This window comes from Cyanistes caeruleus, chromosome 3 (assembly GCF_971803275.1).
Source record: "Cyanistes caeruleus chromosome 3, bCyaCae1.hap1.1, whole genome shotgun sequence".
Lineage (NCBI taxonomy): Eukaryota > Metazoa > Chordata > Aves > Passeriformes > Paridae > Cyanistes > Cyanistes caeruleus.
Window position 1 is genome coordinate 89,742,376 of NC_141703.1, and position 16,198 is coordinate 89,758,573.

The following is a 16,198-nucleotide window of genomic DNA, read 5'->3' on the forward strand; positions in this document are numbered from 1 at the left end:
CCAGGCCTGGAGGGGGAAGAGTGAATAAACATTCAAAATTTTTATTCTTAAATGTAATGAATTTTAAAGACAATCTTGTGTTTTGAGACCTGACGTGTGCTTTTTTATCATTTGGAGGCAGCAAAAGTACAAGTGTGTGGGGAAGTTTTAAAACCTGTTTACATTATAAACAGAGTACACTGCTCCCATTCCCCACTCCAGATCAGCTACACTGCATTTTTTAAAATTGCCTATCAGAAACATCAGTGTCCTTCCTTCGGAGGTAGCAAGATCTTCTCTAAAATGATCCTGTTTGCCCTCTAGAAAGTTTAGCTTCACAAGTGGAATCAGGCCCTGACAGAAGGGCACACTGACTTGGAGGAACAGCAAGAGGGATAAAGAGCTCCGAGCTGCCCTTACTCACGCAGGGATACAGGTGCTCAAGTGCGAGACACTTGGGCGATGCGCTGAGAGAGGAAGCTGGCTCTCTGCCTGGGCATAGCAGCAGCTGAGATATTAATTCCATGCTGCTGCAAGCGCTGAGTTCCCTCAAAATGAAAATAAGGCAGTTGTAAAGAGAAGTGGAGACCCAGGGTTAACTGTGATATCCTGCAGGAGAAGATAATATTGAAGCGTTGTCAAGCACTTTCACACGCCCCGGTCATTTCATCTTTGTGTCTGACACAATGGCCAGGAAGGGAGCACAGCACTTAAGGCTCAGAAGGGAGAGCAGGTATGGGCAGAAGTAGCTGAAGGGCTTGGAAGGTCAGAGAAGAGAAGGAAAAACATTTCCATGTTTCTCACAGCAACCTGAGCAATAATCCTGGAACACGGGCACAGCTGCAGCCGGCAAAAAAAGATGCAAAACCAACAACAAAATCCTCCTGGGATTAGGAAACAGTGAGAAGCTAGACTGAAAACCAGACACATTTCAGAATAAATTCAGTGTTTCAAAAGCAATGATGTGAAAGGCACATGAGCCACAGTAATAAAATGTGATATGAGCTGTTACTGTAAACAGGGAAGAATAATTGACAGGGAACTAAAACAGATCTGCACAGCATGCATAGGCCAGGGCTCTGCAAACCTATGGCTGAATGAGAGGAAGAGGAGTGGCGTGGGGAGAAGTCAGAGAGAGACTGACAAATCACAGCCAAAAAATAAATAAACTACACAACAGCCTGTGATCCCTGAGACTGAAAATTCAGCTGGAATGTGTCTTGTGGTGGATCAGCAGAAAGAATAGTAGGCATGTAGAAATAATGGACTCAGTCTTATGCCAAACTAGAAGTACTGGTATTTTTATATATTAAAAAAAATACATAATGAGAACCAAATGTGTTTGGGGCTGAAGAAGAGAAACTGTTTGTGATTTGGTTGGCCAGTTTGTTTCATCCTTTGGGCATGTTTGCTATCAAAAACCTGCAGCTTAGGAGAAAGTGGCCAGTTTGGATGTGGAGGGGAGAGAAGCCATGGCTGGGATCTGAGACACAGCACCACAAACAAAAGCTCTTTGGAAAACAGTCTGGTGTGGTGATGGAGTAGCCAAAGATGCAGGATAAACAACACAGAGTGGAGAAAGCTGCAGCTGAGCAAAGGCTTTCCAGAATGTCTGGCAGGTTATTCACATACCTTAGACACATGAAAGTACAGACACAAATGTATGCATGCTATGTGTATTTGTGTATGTTTATGGACTTCAAAGCCACCTGAGAATAACTATGGGTGGTGTTTGTTCCAACAGAGAAGGATTTTGCTATTTCACAGTTCAACAGAGTGGTGCTGCACATCTTCTTTCATGGAAACCAGAAATGCTCAGTGAGTTAAATAATACAGACACTGCTTTAAATAATAAATAGTAGTGTACAAACGAAGGATGTTGAGAGACTACAAGAAAAGAACACCAGTGATGGTTTCAGCTGACATTAGAAAAAGATGGGGTGGAGATGGGCACTTGTAACTAGCCATTGGACAATCAGGGATCACTGCTTTGTGCCCCACAGCATGTGGGAAGCCAGCTACAAGGGACCATAGTCATGCTTCCTGGGTGCCTACAGGTGGTTAGCAGCAATCCCTGCTCACAGGCAGCAAAAATCTAGGGGGGTTTTACCACTGCCACCCCTACAACCACAGACAAATGCACACAGATGGGTGGAGAGGTATCACTTAGTCCCATTCCATTCATATTTGTGATGTTTTCTCCCTCTTTTGCTCTTTCAATGCTCATTCCTGCAATTTCTCAAGCAATCTCCACAGAGGGGACTTGTAACCATTTCCCTGCACCTTGAAAACACAGTTTATGCCTTAATTGGGATGTAGATTTTTTCAGTGCTGCTTCTGAATAACTAAAATGTTTTTTCCACACTTGTGAAGAGAACTGTGTCAGCCTTTTATCATCAGTAACTATCCCCTACCTAAAATATAATTGGCTGTGGCAATGTCATTTCCTTGTCTCTTGTGAGTATTAGGAAAGATGGGCAGATAAGGAACAAGAATTGAAATGAAACTCTGATGATGAATACAAACTCCTACCATTACAGAAAATTCATGCCATGTCATAAGCCAGCTAAAAATGTCTGGGCATGCATTCTTTGGTCACCTGCCCTCCCTGCCTGCTCAGAAAAGCAGAACAGGGAAAAGCACAACAAAGCAAATGAGGTCCAGAGGAAAAGAGCAGGGAAAAGGGCTTCCTGCCTCACTAAACCTTGGGATTTGACACTTTTCTTGGTTCTCCAAAGCTCAATGAGAGGCAAAAGCATCACCTCAAAGAGTGCTTAGAGTTCTGTAGACTCAGTCTTGTTTGGACAGATGTTTTGATTTGTTTTGCTGAGATCTTTAGGTAGATCTCTCCTACACACTGTGTGTCTCTCGCTCTGAATGCCTTAGTTTCATGGACATTGTAGAGGAACCTACAATGATGGTACATCTAAGCCAGTCTGCTTGACACTGTAAGAAACTGCTCTGTGAGTCCTGTCATAGATAAAAAAAGGCTCCATAGACTTCCTCAGGCTTTGGATCAGATTCAGCAGAATATGCTCAACTCCAATTTTGCATTAAGCTATATGCTGAGATTCATCATTTTCAGAGAGGGCCAGCTATACAAGAAAGATACTCATGGCATTTATATTTTCCTCCAATGACATGAAGATGCTGTGTAGTACGTATATGCTGCATATATTTTGTTCAAGGTACCTGTTTAAAGGAGGGGAAAAAAGAGAATAAACAAAATTGTCCTTCCCATGTCATTATCAGCCATGGTATGATTAGGAACAGAAGGGCCAGTACTTGAACAGCAGACGTGAGAGTCTGGCACCCTCACAAAGTCCAATGACCGTCTGTGATGGCTTGAAAAGAAAAAAAAGCTTCCCCTGTTAAGCGACTTCTTCATAAGTGAAAGATGTGCCAATATCCATCTCCATTACTCCCCAGGATACTGCACTGTGAGCACCTGGAGGTGTCTCAGACTCAGCAATTTAGTTTGGATTACCTGAATGCTTTTGAGGACACTTTCCTGGTTGTGCCACATCTCCTTTGGCATGCGGAGTGGAGCAGCCTTAAAGCTGCTAGGGGTGATTCAGCCCACAGGTTCAAACCAGAGCCCATCTGAACCAGCCCCCCTACCCCGAATGGTTTCACTGCATAGAAATGCTCTGATGCACCTTCACCTCTTGCTTATGAAAACATAAGCATAAAAAATATAATGAAAACCAAATGTCTTTGGGACTGAAGAAGAGAGACAGTGTTTGTGATTTGGTTGGCCAGTTTGTTTCATCCTTTGGGCGTGTTTGCTATCAAAAACCTGCAGCTTAGGAGAAAGTGGCCAGTTTGGATGTGGAGGGGAGAGAAGCCATGGCTGGGATCTGAGACACAGCAGATCTGTGATACCTGAGGCCTGAGATACTATTACCACAACTACTCCAAGTTAGACCTTTGATCATCTTTTTTGTTTTAAAAGCAGAGATCTGTTTATCCACTGAGCAGCAACCATGAGGCGCAACAAGGTCCCACATGGCATTGATGTCTCTGCCAGGGCAAAGATGATCTTCCTACCAGGAAAGCATTTGTTCTCATTTGGGAGTCTTATGGGCATTATTGGTCAGCCAAGTCTGTCTTAGTTAATCCTTGACCCATCATTTTGTGCTTTTCAGGTTGCCCCGGTAGTGTTTTTTTTACTGAGATCTGATGCTTATGCAGCATCCTCCCTTCCCAAGGTAACTTCACAGCCATTGCAGTGCCAGAAGTAATGTGATATGACCTCAGATATCTAGCTGAGTGATTCCTGTGCAACAGGGCATAATGAAACTCAAGTGTCTGTCTGCAGTGTTTGCAAGCAGCTGCCTGAAAACAGCCCAGGCAGCTGTTTGGAAACAGCACACGCAGGCAACAATCAGATGATTGCCCTTGCAAGAGGTGTCACGGATGCGTGTTGCTATCTCAGCTCTGGGTTTGGTGGCTGCCCTGCACAACCCCAAGAAAAGAGAGAGAAAGCCTGAGGCAGTGATAGGCACTCTGAAACACTCTGAAACACTGCCATCCAAAATGGCAGGGGACAGGGAGCTGCCCTGAATTAGACACGGTGGCCACCAGCACTGACCGGGACTGCCTGCACACAGTTTGTCTGGGCAAATACAAGGTTTCAAACAGGTATAAATCTTGCCTAATGAGTTTGGCTAATAATCAGCTGTTCCCTGTTCAAATCTTTTCTTCTTCCTACCTGGAACTTGTGAATGATTGTTCTTAGCTGAACTGTTTTACAAATCTAGCATAGCTAGATGACAGATCTATCTACTGCCAGAAAGTGCTGCCCTTGTGAGTATTTATAGATCACAACCAAAGTCAGTTCTTCTTCTCTGGACCGAACTTGAAGTTGTCATGAAAAATACTGACTGAGCTTTTTTTTTGACAATTACTTGGACATCTGTGAGCCAGTCTTTAATTTCACCGATGCAGTACTGGCTACACTAATTTTTTAATTGTCTTTTTTTTTTTTTAATGAGAAGGGCACATGCAACTGTCAAATAGACATCTCTTTCCAGCAATCTATAAAGATAACTTTAATCAGATGAATAAAAAAAATCTCATTTTTATAAGAGGTTTCATTGATTGCTTTTAAGAAAATAGGTTTCAGCATTTGCTGGCATTGAGTATGATCCCATTCATTAGTGCTTTAATCACCTCCCATATGTACTTAGCAATAATTTTGCCTGGGACTAGTGACAGACTGATTGGACTTGGGAAATCCAGGTATGGACTCACAGTTTGAAGGGGCTGGCACACTGCTGGCTGGCACATGATCAGCATGACACCAGGCATGCAGTACCTGCTGCACAGGTGCCCAGTCTGCCTGTGGGATGACCAGACAGGTTTGCAAACAAATTTTCTGCACATGCAGGGGAGCAGTGCCCAGTATGTAATGCATCCATTGCTGGGGACAGCCCTGAGCCATGCTGTTTAACCAAGTCACTTCTCTGGCCCTTTGTAGCTTCCCCTTTCCCCTTTGGTCTTTCAATATGTTCTACAAATACTGCCAGTGTTTCAGGAATCTCCTCAAGACACTTATTTCAATATTCTTGGTCATAATTTTCTGGTACTACTTCTGAGCTTTGCTGTGATGGCTGCTTACAATCTCCATTGCTACTCTTGAGATAGAAAGTATTTCTTCCTTCCTGTGAAGTAAGCACATCCCATTTCTTTCCAAATACACAACACAAATATTCAATGAATATTTCTTCTTTTTGTGTTATCACAATTGGCAATTCTGCCACCTTTAACACTGGAGCTAGTGGGGCTAACAAAGGGAAGAGATGTTACTGAACTGGATGAGTGGCATTTTTGTCGGAGAGAGAATGGGTGTGAAATGCTGACAAAAAAAATTTCAGTATAAAATCACAAGGAGGTTATAACTAATCAAAATATGAGGTTGTAAATGCTTTCCAGACTCTCCTCCATCCCTTGGGATCTGGGCACAAAAAGAACTACTTTAATACTACTTGGAGAAGATTGTTTGATATGGCAATACAGATAGCATGAGGATTTGATGGTCCAAGAGGTCCCTATGAATCCTATCCTCCTGTATGATTGCAAAGATTTCGTTAGGTCTTAATATACCTAAATAATGCCTTCTTGCCCTTAATCTTTAAACCCAGGATTTTTCATTAATGTTTTATCTTCTTCCATCAGCTGTCTCTTTCCTAGCTAGTGACTTGTTTGCACAGTCACCAGACTTTCTGTTATTCTCATTTGTTACGTATAATAAGGTTTGCAATAATCATTGCTGCTTGTCACTTTCACTTCTTTTGAAAGATGGATTTGAGACCAGAAAGCCTCTCACAGAATAACAGGTTGTGGGTTTGGGAGGAATCTAATTGTTTTTTCAAATACAATGTTCTTGTTTCTATCCTGAAATTTTTCCTTGCAACAATTATTTCACTGTGGCTGACCTCTAGAAATTGTCCTTGAAAAGAACCAAATAGACTCCTGCAGGCCCAGAAATGGTCTGTCTGCACCCAGAGGAGTTTGTCAGGTGCTTCCACAGAGGGAACCAACTCTCTGAGGGACTTGTTTTTACCCATCCTAAAAGAAAATACATCCATTATTCCCTGAAACAGTAGGATTGTTTCCACAGTGCTGGCTCCAAACCTGTAGGATCCAGCTCCTTTGTTGTGACTTTGGTGCTCAGCCAAGCCCCAGCGACCAGGGTGGGCTACCAGGCTGGCAATCCTGAGGAGCTGGGGACCCAACCGGCACTTCCAAGCCTGGAAGTGCCAGTGGAGGGCTGGGAGGTGAGGCAGGGTATGCAGATGGGTCATTTCTCATGGGGGTACAGGACACACAGGACTGTCTGGGGGGTTGATATGTGGCTTGCAGGGTGAGGAAACCTGGGCACCCCTGATGAAGAGTAGACAGACTGTAATTGAATCCCTTTCAGTTTACACCCTGCTGGCAGCTTAGCTTCAGGAGTGCCAGAAAAAAAACAACCTGTGAACTGAAGAAATACAACAGCTCCAGGCAGGCAGAGGCATTTCCCATACATGACCTACAGTGAATTGCCTCTTTATGTTCGAACTTCAACTCTTCATTAAGCAGCAGGGTCATTGGCTACTCCTGCCTCCAAAAAACCACAGAGGCAGCACTAAGTGCTGGAGTGAAAGAGGAGTAAGCACTTTTCAATTAGCCATGAACTTTATGAGACGTGGGACTGCGGCAGCAGTGCGGAAGATGCTGGGTGTCCCTGGGCTGGGCTGCAGCCAGCAGTGCAGCCCAAGGGCAGTGACAGGCACGGGGAACTCAGCCTCTCCACTTGTTCGTTAAGCCTGCTGCACATTTACAACCATAAATGTCATGTTTGGCTGCAGTGGCATAAATAACAGGTGAGGTTTTAACAATATTGTCAGCGCCATGCGGGGCGTCTTCTAACATCGGTGAATTATGTGAGGCCAATGAGAGTTTTGTGGGGTTCATTAGCTCTCCTCTTTCATGGCACTTGCCTATTTGCTCCTGAAAACAAATGTTAAATTAAAAAACACTCATGTGCATTGCAAATAGCTTCTCAGGAAGATTTCTGACATTGTAAAATGGCAGAGCTGTAACTCTGAATGGGTGAATACTGGAGGATGAGAGATGGCTATGAAGAGAAGCATCCTCCATGCGTGTCGTGAGCAATGGGATGGAAATTGCTCCTGATAATTCAGTCTTCTGGACATGGCAACTTGGCATTAACAACAGTTCTTTTCTGTAAAAATGCATTCTCTGTGTTGGCATCTGCCTTTTAGTGTCCTGGGCCTTTCATATGCCTGGAACTATGCATTAGAGTAAAATGGAATATATATATATATGCATGCATAATACAGCAAAATCCTCTCTTGCTGTCAACCCTTTGATTCTTCTAAATGACACAATAATTAAACTGAGTGACTTATCACAGAAACACATGGGAAGTCACAGCCTGATTAAAAGAGGGGGGAAAAAACTTCATCAACTCACAAATATAAATAATAAAAGTACTGAAAGTCTGCACTTTGATCCAAATCACCTTGAGTATTTCAAGCCATTTAACAATATTTTACAAGCTGTTTCAAGCCACACAAAAACTTAACCCTGCTGCCAGCCAGCAGCAGCAGCATGGCAGCATGGTGGCAGGGAGGGAGCATTCTACTATCCCTCATTTTCCTTTGGCACTTCTTTGTTCCTCCAAGTCAACGTGCTCAGCTGATGCTCCTCAAAACCCCCTGCGTTCGCTCCATGACTCCCTCCCTGTCACCCACATTCGGTGTCAGAGAAAGGATCTGCTGAACTCTCATCATTTCTGAGAAAAAAAATCCTGGAGAAAAAGGATCCCAAATGGCTTCTAGTGGCCTGGATGCATCTGCCCCCATGGCTTTCTCTTCTACCTGCAAGAGGTGTGGAACAGAAGGGGCTGTGCACCTGTAATCCTGCAGCTCTCATGTGATGTGATTTCTGCAGCTGCTTTACCTTGACAACCCCTCCTGCACTGACTGCAGCTGCAGGGTCCCAGACCTGCTTCTCTCGCCCCATGAGCTGCTGCTGCCTTGGTCACCCTGCAGAATGGGAGTGGGCTGTGCTCCCACACTGGCAGGACTGCTCCCATCAGGATGCATCCAAACTGTGTGTCCAGCTGTCTCCTTTGCTGGGGTGTGCATTTCAAAGGATATTTAGAGCTTGGACCTGTGACAGCTTGGACTCATGGCTGATCTGACACCTACAGCTATTTTTATTTTTAATTATCTGCTGAAATCCTATTTTTTTCTTCCTTAAAGCATTCCTGCCACACTGCAAAATCCCCAGTCTGGTTATGGGCATGTATTGCCAGCAGAAGAGATGTAAACTTCTTATCCTGAGGCCAGGGGCTTATTGCTAACATTAAATTTGGGACTTACAACTGCAGTATCAGTTTGTTTCACCCAACTTAACAATACTCCCTAATGGAGTATCTTCTCCATTTTGGGGTTCCCCAGTAAGGAAAAATATTAACACAGAGCTCAGCAGCAGGTCTCCAAGATGGTTAGGGAAGGGCAGTGTGTGATGTACGGGAAGTAGCTGGGTGAACTGGGTTTGTTCAGATGTGAGAGAAGGTATGGGGAGACATTAATGTTGTCTGCAATGGGAGGCACAGAGAAGATGGAGCCAGATTTCTCTTGGAGATGCGCTGTAGCAGAGACAACAGACATGAGGTGGGATGTGAGCAATTTGGATGTTGCATGAGAAAAGCTCCTTTATCCTTATAAGGGTCATCAAAGATTGAAATAGAGTCCAGAAAACTTAGGAACTCTCTCTTCTTGGAGCTATTCATGACTCTGCTGGACAAAGCCATAAATAACCTGCTTTAATTGGGTCTCCTTTAGTGGGGCCTTCGGCTGGATGGCCTCTAGAGCACCTTCCTGACTTCAATTAGTTTGGGATTTGGTGAACATCATTTATTGAGCTATGCTTTTCCTCTACAATGAAAAAAATACTTCTTTGATGAGGAGAGAATATACTTGTTATAAACCCTGTCCCCTGGGATCTCTCAGAACTGGACAACTAAAGTACTAAATATATGCACCACCACTCAGAGCTGGTATTACATTTCCAGCACTTCACAGTTAATTGTTTTTGCTTTCAAAGGAGGAAAAGTAATTTTAAAAATAGTTTAATATCAGTCTCACACCAAAGGTGTTTCTTACTGCTTTTCTTTTATAAACCATCAGCAGTATTAATTAAAATTTTCATTTCTTTTCCAGCTCCTTTTCTACTGTGAAGACTATCTTTAATAAGTAGCTGCCATCTCAGCAGTGGGCCATTTCAGAATCAGAGCTGGAATTTGTAGGAGGAAATACACATGTGGGATCTTGAGGAGAGGGGCATGGTGGTGTCAGAACTACAAAGGCTCTGTAATCAGCAGAGAAAACCAGACCTTGTTGTAAGTCACAATCCATAGTCCCACGAGCACTCCAGCACTCCAAGCTACCTCTTGAAGGATCTGTCCAACTCCCAGGAAGGCAAGACTGGAAAGGACAAAGCCTTAATGTATTTAGTCTCTCCTCCTACAGGGACTGCTCCTTATCTCCCTGCTGTCTTAATTCTAGGACCTGTCAGTGCTGCTGGGCTCCCAGGTCTGAGTCCTCCCAACTCCATCACTGCTCCTCAGCAAGGCAGAGGGGTGACCTCAGCCCATACTACTCCCCCTGACTGCCCTGAGTTTGGAGACTAAAAATGGACAATCAGGGAAACAGGATGCTGAAGTGACAGTACTCTTGTGGAGTTTGTCACCCTATAGTGCTAATATATCCCTTTGAGGACGCTGTGACTTGGAGCACAGCAGCATATGTTCTAGGATTTGGGCGTGTCAAGCTATTACAGGGTCCTACTGTGTATCTTGCACCTCTCTGAGTAATTGCCAGATTTCTGAGCCCTGTTACTACTCTGAATATTGCTCAGTCTTTAGGAGAAGCACCAGGCTCAGCAGTGATTCTTCCAGACCATCCTCTCTCCAGTGGGAGTGCTGAACTTTTCTTCCTACCTTCACTTCCAATCTCGTCCTTTGTTCATTTGTGAGCATTTGATGTAGAAGATGGTTGGAGAAAGTGTGGGATAACAGCTGGATTTTCCTTCTTTCCTTCTTTGGATACCTGATGAGGGCATTTCAGGGCACTTAGACTGGGAAAGTGCAGCTCTCTGCCGAAGAACTTCCACTCACACTGTCTGCAATGGTCCCAAGGGATCATTAATTCTATTTATTCCAGCTTCCACTATCTGATGAGCATGGAAATCACATCCTGTACAGAAATTGGACACACTTGTTTCCTGCTGCTGCTCTGGTACCTGGGCTGTGAGTCTGTGCTATACTGCCAAGAGCACAATCACAGGCTCACTTCTGCTCCCTACTCCAACTCCAGACTTTGCAGATCAAGAGTGGCACAGAGGTGCTCTGACCACCTTCTGAGGCTGCCTATTCATCAAGCAAGGAGGACAAGAAATTAAAATGTGTGTATTTCTATGCAGAATAGGTGAACCCCTTTGGCCAGCAAATACTAGAAATGCCATGCACTTTATCACCAAATCCCAGTAAAATCACTTAGACTCAAGATGATACACAGATTCCAGTGCTATCAAGTCACAGGCACAAAGCTGTAACACTGGACCAACAGCTTTGTACAAGGTATAAAATCAGGTAAGCCTTCAGTTAATTGTATGCAAATACGTGAGATAAGACGGTCTGATGTTGCAGTTCCATATGGCATGGAAACTGAAGGAGTTTGTCAGACTTGACAAATCTTTTCTAAACCATCCTTCAGGTGAACGGGCTCAGAGGCATCTCACACCTGGTTTTGCTGTTTTTTCTCCAGCTTTTTTTGTTGCAAGACTACTTGTTAATCTTCAAATTATATTTGACATCTCACTGTAAATAGTGCATTTGCCTACCATTCTGGTCTGCATCTCTTTCTTACTCTGCCTGTTCAGCAGCTGTGTCCTTGGTGATGACTGTGTTTGAACCTGGAATCTGATTTAGACATGAGTTTGGGTTTAAGCAGTTAGAGCTGCCTGGCAGGTGGACACTCAACTCCAAATGAGAAAAAGTTACTCCAGAAGGTCTGGCAAGGGGCCAGGGAAGTGGTGACCATGAGCACACAGGTGTTGAGAAGTCACAGCAAACTGGGACTCAGAGCAGATGAAGTTACTTTATGAACCTGGTACATCCTTGCTCCTCATCTGGTTCTGGACTTGAATGGCTGTGTTCAGCAAAGCACTTCCTGTCACTTTTGGTCAGAAGAACAGCCAAATCCAGGCAAGTGAGGACCAGTCTTCACATGGGAGATCTTTGCAAGTCAATCTCACCCTGATGTTAACAAAATGGTTTGGGTCATCTTGTTCCAGCCCCCTTCCAATGGGCAGGGACACCTTCCACTACACCAGGCTGCTCCAAGCCCCATCCAACCTGGTCTTTAACACTTCCAGAGATGGGGCATCCACAGCTTCTCTGGACAACCTGTGCCAGTGCCACCTGACAGTGAAAAATGTCTTCCTAATATCTAATCTAAACCTGGCCTCTTTCAGCTGCAGAGACAGGCAGCCTGCAGAAGGCTGAACACTGTTCAGCAATAAATATCTGATCCAGCAATAATTCTGGGGCCAACATTCTCAAGAGCACACCAACTTACATAATTATTTTATAGGATTTAAATGAAAAGAGTAATTCATCAGAAATATGTAAGGAAGTGACTCTCCATCTGACAGACATTCTCCCCATGCTAAGAGACACAGAAGCAATTATCTGCATGCCTTTCCTCTGCAAGTGGATTCGTGTTATGCCTCTGTCTCAGAAGATATTCAAATGTGACTTGGGATTAATCAAATCTCAAGACATCTGGAGGGCAACTCAGAAGCATGTACATTTTCTACACCAGACATTTTAAAGTGTGGAAAAAGGAATAATTTACCAGCAAGACCTTTTGGTATTGATGGGGGAGAGCAACTGAAGACCAGCTTAGGAATTTCAGGGCAGAGAGGCAGAAAACCCAAGTCATGAAAATATAAGTGCATGTAATTGCAGCTACCACCTGATACAGCTGATGGTCTCAGCAGCAGCTGAAGGGCTGAAAGGTTCCACTGGTGCTGCACATTGCACAGATGACTGTTTCAGGTTAACTGTTATTAACAGCAGACCCCTTTTGATGACAAATCTGGTGATGGCAACAATTAAGAGTCTCAGCTCCTGTGAAGAGCCTCAAGGTTGCCCCACTTTCATCCCCTGTCTTGTTTCTGCCATTTGGGCAAGGAAAGATGCACAGGGTCCTCCACCTCCACACAGGAGGCACCTGCTGCTGATCTCTCTATCATACATGAGCTCACATGTCAGAGTATCAGAGCCTCTTGGAATAAATTCACCTCAGAGCAAACCCCCAGTGCCCCTTGACTCCAGCTCAACACCTTTCTTGAGCTTTCCCACTATATCAGCCAGCAGATCCCCAGTAAAACATAACTTTAATGAAGTTTCCTAATTGCTAGAGACTGTTCCCTAAAGGATTAGAAACTGGTGAATGTTTTAGTGGAATGGTAAGAAGTTAAGAGGAAGAAGAAAAGAGCCAATACTGTCCCCAAGGAAAAGCTCAAGAAAAGAAGAGATGGCAAACTCACTGTGCCTCAGCCAGAGCAGAGGAGCTGTCCATCTCCCTGCTACCACCCTGCCTAGGAAAGCAGGCATCCCAGCAAGCCCTGATGGAAAAACTGTACCATAACCTGTGTTACCATGAGCTTGCCTGGGGGAAAGAGCTCAGTGACACAGAAGCACTGGGGCTTGGTTCATGTGCTGTGCCTTCCTACCCAGTGTGGTTTATTCCTGTGCCCAAGCCTTTGCTGCTTTTAAATTAAGCTCCAGAGCCGTTTCACCACTCACATCAGCTGCGGGACTGCCCCTGCTGCCCCTGCTCTCTGTGTTAAGGGACCTGTCTCTCCGCAGAAACACTTCTGACACCGATCTCTCTGCTCCCCATCCCTTTTCCACCCCCAACTCCCACTCACTGGAGACAGGATGGGATCCAATGGTGCTCTGCCAAGTTATGGGGCTGCCTGACAGCCACAATGAGGGAGCACATTATATTTCAGAGTTGCCTAATTAATTCAGTTGCCTAATTAATTCCCACCTCCCACCCCTACATCCAGTACGGTGTGGGGACATCTCAATTTTCTCAATTTTCTTATTCTCCCAATGAGGGGAAGCCGCAGCACAACCAACTTCCACAATTCGCTCCTGGGCATTACGAGAAGGAGCGTGGCGAGAGGAAGCTAATGCTGAGTGTCCCCCTTTCCCTGCAAAGTAAAATATAGGGATAAAAAAGGCATCTCATGGGTAGGACTTATCCTTGCCAGCATCCCTCTCCAGCGCACTGTGCTCACAGGACAATTAAATTACACCGCCGTTTCCCTCTCATCATGATCCGATTTACAGGGGAATTAATAGGGGCAGAGGAAGAGGCCTGCATGAAGCCAAAGCCAGGGCAAGTGGCAGCTATGAGCCTTCTTGAAAAACAGGAAGCTTGCCAGGATGTCTTTATTAGAGAGGAGAAGGGGGAGAGAGGAAAGGGCTGCTGCAGGAATGAAAGGCAGATAGACGTCAGCCTTGTTTACAGCAGGGATTTTGCACTGGTGCAGCTAAACCCTCCAGTACAAAATCCACCCACAGGCATCTGCCACCAGCACAGCTGGAAAAAAATCACAGCTGAGATTTCTTGGCAGCTGCATGAAGAAGAAAGTCTGCCATACAAGAAGGGTTTTTGTCTCGCTTGACTGCATGGCTCCAGAGGTCACACTGCACCTTTGAGTGGTGATTTCCCATATTTCTCCGAGGAACTGCTCCTCCCCTGAGCTCACAGGACCGATGTCCTCATGGAACAGCCTGCAGCAGCCCTGTCTGTTCCTGACAGTGCCACCCTGATGGTGACCAAGCCTGTCACCCAAGTGGGACAGCAGGTGTCATGGAGACACACTTACTTGAATACATAATAAAATCCCAGCTTCTCAGAAGTTGTTTGTCCATGCTGTGAGTGTGCTGCTCTGCAGATGGAGACATGGGAGCTGGCTCTTGTAGCTCCACTTCACATCCAGGCTGGTTTTGGCTTGGATGCCCTATGCTGCAAGCTCAGCCATCCCTGCCGTTGCCAGCTGTGCTCCAGATGCACTTTGGCAGCTTTGGGACAGCACAGAGCCACAGCAATTAAACCACAGGGCCAGTGAGCTCTGTGCAGGGCGCACATGAGGGTGCTTTTGAAACAATTCTCTGTGTAAAGCCAGATGAATTCCAAAGGCATCTGGTTTGATGGCACTCCTGCTATGCCAGAGCAACCCACATACCTCTGTGCCACGCTGCCTCATGGCTGGGAGCAGTGCTGGGTGGTGGCACTGGGATAGGCCTCTGCTAACTGGGAACTGGGGTGTACAGAAGCTGGTGGAAACAAGAGGAACAGGGAAGAATGTTTCCAGGTCCATGCTCCCATTCTGCAGAGCTGTTTTGCTCTTTGTTCTCTGTTATGTTCCATGTTAGTGAGATTTTTCTGCTCACCTGAGTATCTGAGCCCTTGGATGAATTCCCAGTGTCCAGACTGTGGAAAGGGAGAGGAGACATGGTATCCCTGGGAAGCCATATCTCAGGGAGTTATATTGGCTGCATCCTTAAATTTACATCTCCAGTGCCTCTGGCGCTGGAAAGGCACTGTAATATTTTTTTCATCTAATCCTTTTTGAAGGTTGAATTATGATAGAACTTTTGAGATGTACTGGAATCCCTCAGCTCATGTTAACTCCCTTCTGTGTGAGGGATAGTCTCTCCAGATGACAGATCACATAACAAATGAGAGATGTCATTGTTATTTCTCTCCAGAGCTGGAGAAAAGCAACTCAGGGCATTGGAGAGTTTTTGAAGAAGCTTCCTGTGTATGGACTTATCCTTGACATCAGGGCAATGGAGGAGATGGAGCAAAAGAAACAGATCAAAAGCACTTCTGGAGTTTGGAGATTCCTGAGCAGGAAGAAAATGGTTCCAGAAGTCATAGCAGGTAGATCATAGCTGTATAGAGGTGTAACTGCCTCTCAGGAGCACAAATAGAGGAAATGTCAATTCTTAATTTCAGAAATAAAATGATGAAAGGAGGGAAATAGAGAGCTAAAAGTTACTTGCATTCAAAAGAAGCCAAGGATCTAAAATTGCATACAGTGAGTTCAGTGGTGGGACTGTGTGTGTGTTACATGCTGGTGAGGAAATGGCAAAGCCTGTGTGTAACTGATGAATGAACTAGCTGTTAATTCTTGATTTCCATGCCCATCTCCTCCCATCCTGTTTTCACCTGGGGCTACCTCTCAGGGAGGCACAGTTCAGATACAGCTTTGTCAGTGGGACCAGTGAGCCAAGTTAGCTCAGGGGTCTGAAGACAGACGCTCATTTAAAGGGGGGAGGCTTATTATGCAAATAATACCCTTCTACACTGTTTTAATTACTGTTGATTGAATTATGACAATTAGCTCTGAGTGGCAGGGCCACTGCTATGTCACTGTCACCCATGGTCCCACAACAGCCACCTAGCACAGTCCTTGCAGACCTGGCCTTGACCCTAATCTTGGCTACACCTCATTGACCTGCCCTTTTTCCGCTGCCAGTACAGTGCCAGCAGCGAGTTTTGTCTAAAATGTAAAGGGGAATCTCTACTGTCAGTAATGCTCAAGCAACCCC

The 16,198-nt window shown here is 45.0% G+C and overlaps 1 long non-coding RNA gene across 1 annotated transcript in view; it reads left to right on the forward strand.

The window, feature by feature from the left end:
* The window catches only part of LOC147654328 (uncharacterized), a 33,900-nt gene extending 19,401 nt beyond the window's left edge, over nucleotides 1-14,499 (forward strand). Inside the window, exon 3 of the long non-coding RNA XR_015285389.1 lies at nucleotides 9,720-14,499. This is a non-coding gene — a long non-coding RNA (uncharacterized LOC147654328). The remainder of the gene's footprint in view (nucleotides 1-9,719) is intronic.
* Nucleotides 14,500-16,198: the final 1,699 nt, after the last annotated feature.